The 15,246-nt window shown below is 42.6% G+C and overlaps 1 pseudogene; it reads left to right on the top strand.

The window, feature by feature from the left end:
• Window positions 1–3,459: 3,459 nt before the first annotated feature.
• Window positions 3,460–13,449, top strand: LOC144692829 (monocarboxylate transporter 13-like; annotated as a pseudogene).
• Window positions 13,450–15,246: the final 1,797 nt, after the last annotated feature.

The raw sequence follows: 15,246 nt of genomic DNA, 5'->3' as shown, positions 1-15,246 counted from the left end.
CTCCAAGGCCTTTTTAAATGGTGAAAAGAGACGAACATTGCAGCTCCAAAGAGACTTAGGGGTGCATGTGTATACAGGTCACTAAAATGTAGGGCAGAATCATCCCAGATTTGCACTAAGTGTGGTACTGGGCATGAAAAACGACGTTTTACCCATCGGCTCCAGTGGCAGGTTTTCGTGCCGTATTGTCCCCTTCTGGGCATGTCCCACCTCATTAATAATGTATTAATGGGAAACATGCTGGATCGCTGGCACGTGGGCTCGGATTTGCCCGCCATGCCGTGACCTCAGTGTTTCCTCACTCCGGGCACCATATTTAAAGTGCACCAGACCACAGCCTACTTCATTTCTTCAGACCAGCGCTGCTCCAGGCGACAGATGGCCCCAAAAACAAAGGTGACGGCAGCCCCCAAATTTAGTGACGCCTGTCTGGGGCGCCTGCTGGACGCAGTGGAAGGCCACCGTGATTCCCTCTAACCCTGCTTTGGCCGCAGGGGGTCCACCAGAGTCACCAATCCAGCCTGGGAGGCCGTGGCAGTGGTGGTCAGCGCCACCGGAGTACAGAGTGGGGGTCAGCCACCCAGTGCACGAAGAGAATGAATATTCTCCTCCATTCTGCCAGGGTAAGTCAACCACCTCATCACTCTCAACTCACATACTCACAAACCCATCACACATCCACAGGGATCTCACACCTCAAGGTACAACACCACTAACACACACACACACCCTCACATCTCCATCAGGCTCATATCCTCTGGAGCTCATGTCCTCATCCCGTACATGGCTCCGTTCACCACACAAACATTCCATGCAGTGCCATGCATCCTGCTCACACTCTCGCCATCTGTTTTCATGCAGGAGAAGCTGGCTCACAATAGGAGAGAGAAGGGGTGGAGGGGCTGACAGACCCCTCATTCACTTTGAGGGTGTACCATTGCACTGACTGGTGAGAACATGGACCATGCCTACGGCGATGGTGAGGTTGGCAGTGAACACCCACATAAGGTGATAATAGTTGATTGTGGTAATGGACTCCAGCATTAGATACTATATGGTACTCTCTACTGGAGATGGGGGTAACCTGACCTGGGAGTTGAAGGTCAGATAGCACATGTTGGAGCCTGTCTTGATAAAATTCAATTACTGCATGGATATGTGTTTATGTTAGGAAAATGTGTTATCAATAAAGTAGCTCAGCTACAATGTCGATGGCCTGTGTGCATCATTGAAATGAAAAACAAGACATGGTGTCAGAAGTAAACTAAATGCAACAATGGAGGCTCTGAAACCACTGACAGCTCAGTTTGAAGGGCAATCGGACCAAAAACTAGAGGAGGTTCTGGCAGCGATTCAAGTTGCAGCTCACAGCGATGGGCAGTGATAAAAAAAACCCTCACATACAGTCTTCCACGTAACGGGGAAGCAGCCCTAGAAGTTTATAACACATTCACGTTTGAAAGTGATGAGAAACAAAATGACTTGAAAGAAATAATGGAAAAATTCGAAGCCTACTGCAGCTCTAAAAAAAAATCATGTATGAAAGATACCGATTTTTTACGCAAGGCAGTGACAACATTAGTCAGTACATAACCGAGCTGAGAAAATGAGCTAAATTTTGTGAACTTGGAGAGCTTGAAGAATCACTCATCTGAGACAGAATAATTTGCAGAATCGCAAATGACACTCTGAGAGAACAGCTTTTGAGAGAAGTTGATCTCCCGCTGCAGAAAGCAATAAATATCTGCAGAGTGGCAGAGACAATGAAATGCCAGATTAAACAAATGACAGAGGATGATAAGCTGCACACGGTCAAGCATTTGGATGCAGTTAAACAGCCCCAGGAAAGAGCAAATAGATAGTCTGAACATAAAAAGAAAAAAACTGCTATTAAAACATTTAAATGCAGCTGATGCGAAACAGAGCATTTATCACGTAACTGTCCAGCCTACGAAAAACAGTGTAAGAACTGTGATAAAAACTAAATCACTTTGCTAAGATGTGTAAATTGAAGAATTGCAGATGATTGACACAGACACTAGAACTGAGCTTTTCGTTGATGCAGCAACAACAAATTCAAAAGAGGGTGAATGGAAGGTTGATTTTAAAATTGCCAACATGATGGTGAATTTCAAGCTTGACACAGGTGCACAAGCAAATGTCATTCCCCTATAAGACTGTATCGTAAGATAAGCAAAGAAAAACAGCTGACTAATACAAACGTGGAGCTGTCTACTTATACAGGTGAAAAAAATTACAGCAGAAGGCAAGTGCACGCTTAAAGTGAACTACAAAAATCAGCCTCAAGCACTTCCATTCATAGTGGTGAAAACTGATGCAAAACCCATTCTTGGAATCAAAGTTTGTGAAAACCTGAAGCTAATCAAGGGAATAATGACTGTCACTACTGATGACATCCTGAGCGAGTATAAAGATGTGTTCCACGGGATTGGTTACCTAAAAGGAGAACACACCATCAGGATTGATGAAACTGTGACACCCAAAATACACCCACCCAGGAAAATACCAGTAATGCTGAGAGACAGACTGAAGGCAGAGTTAGACAGAATAGAGAAACTTCACATCATTAAGAAGAACCAACAAAGTGGGTTAATCCAATTGTAATTGCAGAAAAATCAGATGGAATCTACGAGTCTGTCTGTATCCCAGAGACCTAAACCAGACAGTACAAAGAGACCATTATCAGCTGTCCATAGGAGAAGAGATCATGTGTAAGCTAGCTGATGCTAAATACTATTCGGTCTTGGTTGCGAGTTCAGGCTTCTAACAGGTTAAGTTGGATGAATGCAGCTCCTACCTCTGAACCTTCAACACACCTTATGGGCGATACAGGTTTTTACGCTTACCTTTTGGTATTAATTCAGCTCCAGAGGTGTTCTACAGAAGAGTGAAGCAGCTGCTTGAAGGGTTATTGGGCATGGAAACCTATATCGACGATGTGCTGGTCTGGGGAGCCTCACGAGAAGAGCACGACCACAGACTGAGGCAGGTACTAACCAGAGCTAGAGAAAGGAACCTCAAGGTGAAGAAGGAAAAGTACAAAATAGAAATGAAATCAAGTACTTGGGACATGTGCTAATAAGTCAGGGACTGAAGCTGGACCTGAGTAAAATTGAAGCAGTCGTGAACATGCCATCCCCAGAATGTAAGAAAGGCTTGGAGAGGTTTTTGGGAATGGTGGCCTATCTTGGGAAATTCATTCCAAACATATCAGACCTAACAGCACCTCTCGGAGAACTTCTACAAAATGATGTGGAATGGCACTGGGAACCAAGTCACCAGGAAGCTTTGAACAATCTGAAGAAAACAGTGACCCAGGCACCAGTGTTAAAGTATTACAATATCAGTTAGCCAGTCAAGATCTCAATAGACACAAAGACTGGCCTGGGAGCTGTTCTATTGCAAAATGAGGCACCAGTGGCATACGTTTCAAAGGCAATGACTGAAAAGCAGCAGCAGTATGTGCAAATTGAGAAAGAAATCCTAGCAATTGTGTTTGACCTAAAATGCTTCCATCAGTTTGTCTATGGCAAAGACATGGAGGTAAAGCCTGATCATAAGCCTCTGGAAGCCACACTTAAAAAGCCCCTGAACTGTGCACCACCAAGAATCTAAAGATTACTAATGCATCTGCAGAAGTACCAGGTCAGAGCCCTCTCCTGCAAAAAACAGTAGATGTTAGCTCAATTAGTCATTTTCAATGTAAGATTCATAGCCAGGAGTATTGCGAGATACGAAGCCAAGGCTGGTGGATTGAGTTACGATATGGATCAGTCATGATCTCATTGAATTAATCAACAGGTTTGAGGGACTGAATGGCCTACTCCTGTTCTCGTCCTGGATTGCCCAGAGTGGAGGGAGGAAAGGGAGAGTGTAGTGGATATGATTGCCATGCCTCTCTTGTGAAGTGTTTTCATTTCTTTCTGCAATGTTGATCAGTCCTGTGTTTGAGGAAATTGGGAGTGCCCAACTTCCTGAAGGCTAAATACGGCATCTGAGTTGGTGAAAGGTCCAGGATTGTGAAGCTCCTGTCTTGTACCTCTTAAGGGAGGGCTTCGCCAGAGAAATCAGTTATGCTTTTCTGCCTGCTGCCCTAATGTGCTGCCCATGAGCACAGTTAACACCTAACTGAGGATCATAGTGCCAATTTGGACTGATATGGTGAGAGATGCTATCAAGTGACCTGGTGGAAATTGACAAAACTTGCATTGGAGGCGTTTCAAAGGAGGTTTACTAGATTGATACCTGGAATGAGTGGGTTGTCTAATGAGGAAAGGTTGGACAGACTGGACTTGTTTCCACTGGAGTTTAGAAGAGTGAGGGGTGATTTGATTGAAGTATACAAGATCCTGAACGGCCTCGACAAGGTGGATGTCGAAAGGATGTTTCCTTTTGTAGGTGAGTCCAGAACTAGGGGACACTGTTTTAAAATTAGGGGTCGCCTTTTTAGGACAGAGATGAGACATTTTTTCTCTAAAGGTTGTGCGATTTTGGAATCCTCTACCTCAGAAGGTGGTGGAGGAGGGGTCATTGAATATTTTTAAGGCAGAGGTAGATCCATTTCCGCCAACTCCAGCATGATGCCACCACCAAACACATCTTCCCTTCACCCCCCCCCAGCGGCCTTCCGCAGGGATCATTCCTTCCGGGACACCCTGGTCCACTCCTCCATCACCCCCTACACCTCAACCCCCTCCCACGGCACCTTCCCATGCAACCGCAGAAGGTGCAACACCTGCCCCTTTACTTCCCCTCTCCTCACTGCCCAAGGGCCCAAACAATCCTTTCAAGTGAAGCAGCATTTCACTTGCACTTCCCTCAATTTAGTCTACTGCCTTCGTTGCTCCCAATGCGATTTCCTCTACATTGGAGAGACCAAACGCAGACTGGGTGATCGCTTTGCAGGAGACCTTCGGTCTGTCCGCAAGCATGACTCAGACCTCCCTGTTGCTTGTCATTTCAACACTCCACCTTGCTCTCATGCCCACATGTCTGTCCTTTGCCTGCTGCATTGTTCCAGTGAAGCTCAACGCAAACTGGAGGAACAGCACCTCATCTTCCAACTGGGCATTTTACAGCCTTCCTGACTGAATATTGAGTTCAACAATTTTAGATCATGAACTCTCTCCTCCATCCCCACGCCCTTTCCGATCCCCCCCCCTTTTTTCCAATAATTTATATAGATTTTTCTTTTCCCACCTCTTTCCATTATTTTTAAATGTATTTCCATCCATTGTTTTATCTCTACCTTTTAGCCTATTTCGATTCCTTCACCCCACCCCACCCCCGCTAGGGCTATCTGTACCTTGCTTGTCCTGCTTTCTTTCCTTAATTAGCACATTCCTTAGATAAGATCACCACCTTCTACACCTCTTTGTCCTTTTGTCTATGACATCTTTTGGCTATCTCCACCTATCACTGGCCCTCTATCCAGCTCTACCTGTCCCATCCCCCATTGAACCAGCTTATATTTCACCTCTCTTCTATTTTTACTTAGTTCTGTTGAAGAGCCGTGCGGACATGAAACGTTAACTGTGTTCCTCTCCGCAGATGCTGCCAGACCAGCTGAGTTTTTCCAGGTATTTTTGTTTTTGTTTTAGATAGATTCTTGTTAGGCAAGGGAATCAAAGGGTATCGGGGTTAGATGGGAATGTGGAAATCGAAATACAAGAAGTTCAGCCATGATCTTACTGAATGATGGAGTAGGCTCGAGGGGCCGAATGGTCTACTCCTGTTTCTATTTCTTATGTTCTTGTTGTTTACTCCATACCTGACTTTTGGACTGTGTTCTGTTGGATCTGAATAGTACTTTTAAAGATTTATTCTGTTGTTGCACAGACGTTTCCTAGAAAAAGGGTGGGGAGCAGAAGGAGATGCTTGTCAGTAACTTATTTAGTTTCTACACTCGATTTACACCAGAGTAGCAGCAAAAATATTTAAACTAACCTACTCTAGGCAGAGGACTAATAGCTCAGTTGTAGCACTCTTGCCTCTGAACCGCAAGGCCCTGGGTTCAAGTTCCACACAGAATGTAAAAATCAAGGCTGACATTCTAGTGCAGTACTGATGGAGCACTGCACTATTGGCGGTGCCATCTTATGGATGAGATGTGAAACCAGGGTCCCAACTGCCTGTTCAGGTGAATACAAAAGGCAATTTTGAAGAAAAGCAGGAGACCCTGGTGTCCTGGCCAATATCCAGCTCTCAATCAATATCACAAAAAAAGATTATCTGGTTATTATCACATTGTTAACCGCATTCATAATTTACATAAAATGTTGTTGGAATATGGATGTTGGTCTGTGACGCTGACACAACTAAAGTGTGTGTAAATCTGTCAGGTGAATGGCACAATTCTCTGGTGTAACAATGACGTAACTGATATCAAGGAAGTTCAAGGTGAATATTACATAAATGAAATAAAAAGAAAAACAGTGAACATTAAAAATCAGAAAAAAACCTGCAGAAGATGCTGGGAATGAACAGCAGGCCCGTCAGGATCTAACAGAGAAATATGTCTTGGGTTGATGCTCCATTAAAAACCAACTCGACAGAACTGAATGATTGCCTTACAAATAGGGTTCCCCTTGTCCTCACTTATCACCCCACCAGCCTCCGCATTCAAAGGATCATCCTCCGCCATTTCCGCCAACTCCAGCATGATGCCACCACCAAACACATCTTCCCTTCACCCCCCTTGACAGCATTCCGTAGGGATCGTTCCCTCCGGGACACCCTGGTCCACTCCTCCATCACCCCCTACTCCTCAACCCCCACTTATGGCACCTCCCCATGCCCACGCAGAAGATGCAACACCTGCCCCTTCACTTCCTCTCTCCTCACCGTCCAAGGGCCCAAACACTCCTTTCAAGTGAAGCAGCATTTCACTTGCATTTCCCCTAACTTAGTCTACTGCATTCGTTGCTCCCAATGCGGTCTCCTGTACATTGGAGAGACCAAACGCAAACTGGGCGACCGTTTTGCGGAACACCTGCGGTCTGTCCGCAAGAAAGACCCAAACCTCCCTGTCGCTTGCCATTTTAACACTCCACCCTGTTCTCTTGCCCACATGTCTGTCCTTGGCTTGCTGCATTGTTCCAGTGAAGCCCAACGCAAACTGGAGGAACAGCACCTCATCTTCCGACTAGGCACTTTACAGCCTTCCGGGCTGAATATTGAATTCAACAACTTTAGATCTTAAACTCCCCCTCCCCCCATCCCCACCCCGTTTCTTTCCCCCCCCCCACCCGCCTTTTTTTTCAATAATTTATATAGATTCTTCTTTCCCCACCTATTTCCATTATTTTTAAATCTAAAACTAAAACCTTTAGTCTTTCCACCCCACCCCCACTAGAGCTGTACTTTGAATATCCTGTCTTGCATTCTTAATTAGCACTTTTCTCAGACAAAGACCACCACCTTCAACACCTCTTTGACCCTTTTGTCTCTGACATCTTTTGATTATCTGCTCACACCACACCCTCAATGTGTCTCTTCCCCCCCACCCACCTTAAACCAATTTATATTTCTCCCTTGTTGAAACTATGCTTCAGTTCTGCTGAAGGGCCATGAGGGCTCGAAACGTTGACTGATTTCTTCTCCGCCGATGCTGCCAGACTTGCTGAGTTTTTCCAGGTAATTCTGTTTTTATTTTGTTTTGGATTTCCAGCATCCGCAGTAGCTTTTAGCTTTTTGTTTTTAATATTTTTATTTGTTAGATTCAAAGGAAATTGCAATGTCAAAGGAACTTGGAGCTGCTGACTCTACTACTGAGGAGACTGTTAACAGCTCCCCAGCCCCCAACTCCAAAATGCATAGATACAGATGGTGGATACAGATGGGTTATATTAGCATAGTGCTTCGTTGTAATTGGGCTGTCATAGTCTTTTGTGAAATCATGTGGAATCTTTTTCCTTGATATCCAGGAGTACTTTGACATACTCGCCTTTCAGGTTTCATGGATCACTTTGATCACCGTGGCTGTGTTTCATGTGGGTTGCAAATATCATTCACTATCTTGGTATTATAACTTTCCAAATATAATCCTCTCTCCCTGGGCCACCCACATTTCATTAACTTCCTTCTAAAGGATTATTAATGTTATGACCGAGCAAAACATGAGGCTACAGGTTCCAGTGAGTGCTGGGTCAAATAAATAACTAAATCCCCTTGTAAAATTTGAGGGACCTTTCAACATTTTAAGTCATTTGGTAATTTTATTCATGACTTGCTTCCATGTGTGCAATTTTGCCTCCAAGTTGCTACATCTAATTTTCAAATAGTTATGCAAAAAATACAAGTGTATATGCAGGAGAACTTGTGCGTGTATGACTGTGACCTTGAAACACTTGTGGTCCTTTTAATATGTTGTTCCAATATGTATATGGATGAAGAAGGAGGAAAATGAGATTAGTCCAAATGGCTGATGTGGAGAAAAACATCACCAAGATCCAATAGCCAAAATAATCTAGAACATTCCACAATTGTTCTCCGATCTTTTACTGTACATTAATACACACCAACTCAATTAAGTTGATTGTTAGTTATGTTAAACTTTATTATTAATTCTAATCTCGTTCAAAATCAATGTTTTGTTGACCTGAAATGACTGCAGTGAAAATAAACATTGCTATTTAACTGTGTTTCATTGTTGCTCCTGCAGCCCCAGTAGCCAGTGCTCTCAGTCTCCTACTGTCACACACAGTTAGCATCATCATCGGTGGCGTACTGTGCATGCTCGGGCTGCTGCTTGGATCCTTTGGTTTCAGTCTATTGTGGATGTATCTCACAACAGGTTTTCTCACAGGTAATGAAGTGAGTTTAAGCAGAGACCTGGAAAGTGAAGTTCTGTAGGCCTGTTAGGAAACACTCAAAATTATCAAGGTCTGTAAGGCTATGTGAACCCCTTGACATATAAATCCATAATAACTTTGTAATTCTCATATTTACTTTATAAAATGCAGTTAAAATTTAATTTCATCTTATGTAACTGCAAGTGGATTGATATTCTAATGATTTGATGTTTAAGAATGGTCGAGCTGAATGCATTGTAGCTATGATTATATCCACTCAGTTGATTCCATTGCTCTGAGCAGCATGTGCTGCAGCACCCAATGAATCAAAATAGAGAATGATGCTCATGGTCACTTCAGTTAGCCTGAATGTGGTTCAAGTTTAGAGGAATGTTAGTTAAGATTTAACAAAAATAAATGAACTTCATTCTTTCAAACACAACTTAAAAATCAACTTAATTATTTCAAACAGGTGCATTGCATACAAAGCATTGAGGTGATAATAAACTATACAAATCTTTGTTTAGGCTGCAGCTAGAATGCCTTGTGCTGTTTTAGATGTCTTTGCTTAAATCACTAATTGGGAGCTGGGGCCTGTAGCATAATGGTTACATTGCTGGACTGGAGACCTGTTAATCCATTGACATAAGTTCAAACCCCATGACAGCAGTTGAGGTCTTTAAATTCAGTTAAACAGACTTGCATTTATATGGAAGCAAGATACTAGAAATCTGAAAAAAAGGCAGAAAATGCCTGAAACAACACTTATCAGGTGTAGCAGCATCTGTGGAGAGAGAAATAGAATTAATGTTTCAGGTCGATGACCTTTCATCATGTTTCACTTCTTGCTGAGGAGTGGAGAGCACTTTCAGAGAGTCAGCACAGGGTTGATGGGCTAAACAGCCCCTTTTGTGCTGATAAATTCTATAAGAGGACAGAATTTCGAAAAATTGGCTGGCATTCATTATTATTAACTCTACAAAGCAAATAGTTCATTAATGCCACTGTAGTTGTATTGTGTTACACATCTTCAGCTGCTTCATCAATGACCTTCCATCATAAGGTCAGAAGTGGGGGTATTCGCTGATGATTGCACATCGTTCAGCACCATTTGCCACTCCTCAGATACTGATGCAGTCCATGTCCATATGCGGCAAGACATGAACAATATCCAGCTTTGGGCTGACAAATGGCAAGTAACATTCGCGCCACACAAGTGTCATCTCCAACAAGAGAGAATCCAGTCATCGCCCCCTGATGTTCAATGACATTACCATCACTGAATTCCCCACTCTCAACATCCTGGGGGGTTACCGTTGACCCGAAATTGAACTGGATGAGTCATACAAATGCTGTAGCTCGAGAGCAGGTCAGAGGCTAGGAATCTTGCGACCAGTAACTCACCTCCTAACTCCCCAAAGCTTGCCCACCATCTACAAGGTACAAGCCAGGAGTGTGATGAAATACTCCCCACTTGCCTGGATGAGTGCAGCTCCTACAACATTCAAGAAGCTTGATACCGTCCAGGACAAAGCAGCCCGCTTGATTGGCACCACATCCACAAACATTCACTCCCTCCACCACTGATGCACAGTAGCAGCAGTGTGTACCATCTACAAGATGCACTACAGGAATTCACCAAGGCTCCTTCAACAGCGCCTTTCAAACCTATGACCACTATCATCTACAAAGACAAGGGCAGCCGATGGATGGGAATACCACCAACTGGAAGTTCTCCTCCAAGTCACTCACCATCCTGACTTGGAAATGTATCGCCGTTCCTTCACAGTTGCTGGGTCAAAATCCTGGAATTCCCTTCCTAACAGCACTGGGTGTACTTACACCACATGGACTGCAGCAGTTCAAGAAGGCAGCTCACCACCACCTTCTCAAGGGTAACTAGGGATGGGCAATAAATGCTGATCCAGCCAGCGAAGTGCACATCCCATGAATGAATATTAAAAAAATGTCCACTTTAGTGGCAACAGGAAAATATGCCTCAAAGCAACTTAGACTTAAATAATAGACTAGTAATGCCAAATGCAGTCAGCAACATGATGAAAAAATGAGAATGTCAACCCAATCATTGCTTCCTCCTTTTTATTTAAAAAACAAGTAGCCACAAAGCATCTATCTCCTTAATAGTCGCTGGACTTAACAGTTTCATGTAACCTGAAGTGTTTTGAGTCATTTCTGAGTGTTTTATTTTCCCTTTTCCTTTCCTTCTTCTCTAGTTCTTTCTCACACACCTCTCAGTCTCATTTAGTTTTTTTCTCTTTCACTTTCACTTCCATCTCATTCTTTTAACTATATAGTTTAAGTAAGTGGTAACTGAGGGAGAAAGTTTCCTGTTTGCTGTTTCTAGTGAAGTCATAAGTCATAAGTTTAAATTCATTAGAAATAGTGCTATTCCTTTCATAGTGATTTTTCAAATCTTAGATGGGGCCAATACACTCATAAGGAAGAACAGTTGTGCATGTTAACATTCTAATACCTATGTTGGCCTATGTGAAAACAAATTTTAAAATTTCCATTTAAGAATTGGGAGAAAAAATATAGCCACCGTAAAACGTTTTCTGACCGATAATGTAGCAGACATTCCAGAGGTTTACAGGACTGTCATTTCTGGCTGTTCCAGGAACTGAGCATTGTCCAATCTCCCTATTCGGTGACACTATAACTTTAAGTTAACTCCAGTCTTAATAAGTAATGGTAAATGTACTTTGTGAGAAGTAATGGATCTTTCAATTGAAAATATTCATCGGGATTTTCCTCATTGGTTCTCCTAGTTGCTTGCTGTAATTTCAGAGGAAGATTGATGGAAAGCTCGAATTGATATGTAACTGACAATCTTCCAACAAGTTCACAGTGGTTGACTTGGAGAACCCTCAAGTGAATTGCAGGTGATATTATTGATCTTTGCTGAAGCCCTAAGCTGAAAACTGAATTTCAATGAAGAACCCAATGGCCATAAAAAAATGATCATTTTAAATATATTCTTTTGTTCCTTTAGCTGGGCAGTGAACAGTGTGGGATGTCTCCTCAGGTTACCTTGCAATTTTCGGTGTGTCTAAATTTACCCGAAAGATTTTTTTGTGTGCGCGAGTTAGTTTAATTTCTTTTTCAAATAATTCTGACATTGAATGTTTGTTTGTATGTGCATGAGAGAGGAAGAATTTCCCTTAATTTTTTTTATGCATATAATCAACCAAAGAATGTGGAATTATATTGCCAGAACACTGGCCAGACACACCTTGAATATTGTGTTAACTGCTGGCTGCTGAGATATAGGGCAACATTCAAGCCTAAATAGAGGCTGAAAGAAGATCTGAGGAAACTTGGGACTTTTCAGTTTTAAGAGAAGGTGACTAACAGATGACCTACTACAGGTACATTAAACCAATAAATGATAAAGGCAAGTTAAATCTGGAAAACAACTTCAGATTAAACTATGACAGTTGGATAAGGGACCATGGGTACAAATTAATGATGAGCTCATTAAGAGACTATCAGGAAGTTCTTCATAAAAAAAGTGATCAACACACAGAAGTGTGATAGATTAGCACAGTAAAAACCTCAGAGTCATTTACAGAGCAATTGGATGCCATGATTGGAGGATAGTAGGATGTTTCTGAATATATATGTTATGACCAAATCTTCTTTCCAAACTTAATGTTGTAGCTTTTGTGATAATTTTAGTTTTCCTCGACTGTCAGTTAATGATTTTCAAATCTGTAAGATTTTTATTAATTTATTTCTGTTTTTCTTCCTTCAGATTTAGGTAATGGATTTGCTTGGGTCCCCTCAGTAAGTCTGGTCACCCAGTACTTCACAGAACGGAGGCCATTGGCCTTGCCAGTTGTGGAGAATGTGTCTTCACCTTCATCTTCACACCATTCTACCAGTGGCTTGTGGATCAAATGTCATGGCGGCAAGCAATGATGGTCATTGCTGGTATCCAGCTGAATCTCTCTATCTGTGGAGCTCTGATGGGACCATATCAGCCATAAAAGAAATGCCTGAATTCTACATCATCATCTACCACAGCCTCTGGGAAAGATTTGTGTAGCCAAGTCCAAATCATAAGAAGAACGTTGCATATTTTTTTGATTTACCCCTTCTGAAACAACCAAAGTTTATTTGTATGGTCTTTTTTGGGTTTTTCTCTGTCGCGGGAGTCTTCATTCCTGCCATCTATTTAATTCCTCATGCTCAAAACTTTGGGATTCCGGATTTTCAAGCAGCTTTATTGATGTCTTATTGGTCAGCTGGGGATCTCTTTGGGCGACTCAGATGTGGTTGGTTAGCCAACTTACGCCTTATGAAATCAATCTGTTTTACAACAATAATGATTACGATTTTAAGCATATCTCTCATGCTTTTTCCTGTAGCTAAGAATTATGCGCTGCTCATCATCTTCATTTGTATTTGTGAGTTCTTCTTCGGGGCCATGTTGACCATTATCGTTACAGTCCTGACTGATATCATGGGAGTTAAGAAACTGGACAATGCACTTGGGTTGATTTTGTCCTTCCTGAGTATTGCATGCCTTCCCAGACCATGGTTGGCTTTTTGTAATTTGTTAATGTCATACTGTACAATCCCCAGTTCCTCCTCACCACATATTGAAGCTTAACAGCGCTTGTTCATTAAATTAAGAAAGGAACAGTTATCTCTAACCTGGCGTCTTTAGTTGAAATTATAATTCTATGGAAACAAATTTTAACAAACTTCCTTAAGTAACTGACACATCATCATCTGTCAGATTGCCTTTACGTTTCACTGGTTCTATATCCATGATGACGGAAGGTTTAAGAATTGTCACTAACAGATTAAATTCCTTATTAAAGTGAAAAAAGAGCTTTTCTGTGCATATGGCGCATGCTGCACGTGACCTGGGTGCCTGATGTTACACTGGGTGGCAAAATGGCACAAGCTGTTACATTCAGGACTTTGACGCAAATACATCCAAAAATACATTTTTAAATATCTATTGGATGTGTTGAGAGTTTGTTTTTGCGCCTGTCATAAATGAGCCAGCTAGTGGGGACACGAGATCAAATTTGGGAAGAGACAAGACAAGAGAAAAAGGTATTAACATGGGAAATGATAAACGGATTGTGTCAGGAAGGACTAAGAGTACAAATCTAAGAGTAACTCAGCAGATAAGGCTAGATGCTACAAAAATAATAAATGGACAAAGCTAAAGGCCCTGGCCAGAATTTTGCCGTCGGCGATTTGGGGGCGGGGCCCGCTCGCCGATGGGAAAATGACGTCGGGAGGAACCCCCGATGTCATCCTGGTCCATTTAAATTTTTAGGAAGGCGGGCGGACAGTGAAATCAGCTGTTCACCCGCCGACCTGTCAATGGTCAATTGAGGCCATTAACAGAGTAATTAAGATAATTAAAGAACCTGCCCGTCCAACCTTAAGGCTGGTGGGCAGGCCAGGAGCCCCAGCGGGCTTCTGATAATACATGAAACCCCATCCACTGGTGGGATGAGGTTTCATGTCGGTTTTTAAAAACTTCAATAAATTTTATGTGATATTTGTTAACATGTCCCATCTCATGTGACATTGTCACATGAGGGGGACATGTTAATAATTTTTTAATTTTTCTATTTTAAAAATTTTTTAGACTGTCAGTAATCTCCCTGAGACAGCACTTAGTCTCAGGGAGATGTGTGCTCTTTCATGCGTATGTGTGAAAAATCACACTTTGACAGATGGGGAATCCCTCCACCCCCCGCACAGGAAGTGCATAGCGCTTGCTGTCGGGCAGCCCGCTGAGCGGGCCTTAATTAGCCCACCCACTCAAAATGGCGGCGGGCCCTGTTTCGGCGGCGGAGCTCAGCTGCCCGCCCGCCGCCAAGCCGGTGGGGCCTGCCCGCCAACCGAGGGCAAAATTCTGCCCTCTGTATCTAAACACATGTAACATTTGAAACCAAACAGATGAACTGATAGTGAAAATACAAATAAATAAGTACAATCTTATAGCCATTACAGAGACCTGGCTACAGGGTGACGTAGATTGGGACCTGAATATTGAAGAGTATGTGACATTCAGGAAGGACAGGAAGTTAGGAAAAAGTGGAGGGGTGGCTCTGTTAATTAATGATGGTATTAGCACATTAGAAAGGGATGACCTAAGCTCAGGAAACCAGGATGTAGAAGCGACTTGGATTGAGATGATAAATGATAAAGGCAAGAAGTTACTTGTGGGAGTGGTGTACATGCTCCTAATTGTAACTACATGGTAGGACAGAGTATAAAAGAAGAGATATTGGGAAAGGTGCAGAAATCATCATGGAGGATTTAAATCTACACATAGACTGGAAAAATCAGATGGGCAAAGGTAGCGTAGATGAGGAGTCCATAGAATGTTTTCAGGATAGTTTCCATCATTCGGACTCGAAACGTTAACTGTATTCCT

Source organism: Cetorhinus maximus, chromosome 17, assembly GCF_964194155.1.
Source record: "Cetorhinus maximus chromosome 17, sCetMax3.hap1.1, whole genome shotgun sequence".
Lineage (NCBI taxonomy): Eukaryota > Metazoa > Chordata > Chondrichthyes > Lamniformes > Cetorhinidae > Cetorhinus > Cetorhinus maximus.
Note: the sequence above shows the minus strand (reverse complement) of the source record. Positions and strands in the feature narration are given on the sequence as shown.